Source organism: Macaca mulatta, chromosome 2 (genome assembly GCF_049350105.2).
Source record: "Macaca mulatta isolate MMU2019108-1 chromosome 2, T2T-MMU8v2.0, whole genome shotgun sequence".
Lineage (NCBI taxonomy): Eukaryota > Metazoa > Chordata > Mammalia > Primates > Cercopithecidae > Macaca > Macaca mulatta.
The window spans coordinates 91,242,222-91,243,303 of record NC_133407.1 but is presented as its reverse complement, the minus strand read 5'-3'; positions in this window follow the sequence as shown (position 1 = coordinate 91,243,303).

The following is a 1,082-nucleotide window of genomic DNA, read 5'->3' as shown; positions in this document are numbered from 1 at the left end:
CAAGTTGCAGGGGAAATTTATTAGCACATCTAAGTCTGAAAAGGAAAAGCTATCTCATATATATGAGGTTAAGTTGGAAGAAGGAGGCAGAAGGAAGAAATTCCAGTTGTTACCTTTTTTTTAAATTCCAAATTGCATCTGTTCACTAAAAACAAATATTTTGGACTGGGTGCAGTGGCTTACACCTATAATCCTAGCACTTTGGGAGGCTGAGGCAGGCAGATCACTTGAGGTCAGGAGTTCGAGACCAGCCTGGTCAACATGGTGAAACCCTGTCTTTACTAAAAATATAAAAATTAGCCAGTTGTGGTGGCACATGCCTGTAATCCCAGCTACTCGGGAGGCTGAGGCAGGAGAATAGCTTGAACCCAGGAGGTAGAGGTTGCAGTAAGCTGAGACCGAGCCACTGCACTCCAGCCTGGATGACAGAGGGAGACTCTGTCTCAAGAAAACCCAAAAAAATATTTTATAAGATAGAAATAGAAAAATAATACAAATGAAAAGTGTATTAAGTATATATTTTTATTAAGCAATATTAAAATGGCTGCAAGTAAGAGTTTATATAGCTATATTTACATGGATATTTATAGATGAGATTATGCTTACATTCTTGCCCACACCATCTTGGAAGATGTTAAGATAATATCGCCTTGACTGAAAAACATACAGCAAATGTGGTCTATTTGGCATTCTATCATCCACATCTACAGGTGCCTGTAGCAATGTGAGGTACAATAATATAATGGTAATTGATGTTCCTAATTTGGGAGTGTGGAAAGATCCTCAAATGTCTTTTAGATCATCAGAGAAAGATAAAATAATATATGATATAGCTTTTTTTAATGTGAGATAGTTTTAATGGCGAGTTATTTTATGGCCCTGTATCGTGAAAAATTGGGAAATCACATATGGTTTAAAAGCGAATTCTCTTAATTGGAACATGCTATTAACTAGAAAACCCATTATTTCAGCTTGCACTCTAACAGACAATACGTGGAAAAGGAAACGCGGCCAGGGCAAAACATTTCCTCTTCTTATAAACCTTGAACTGAGTATGTCCCTCACCAATTATAGAGTGTCCC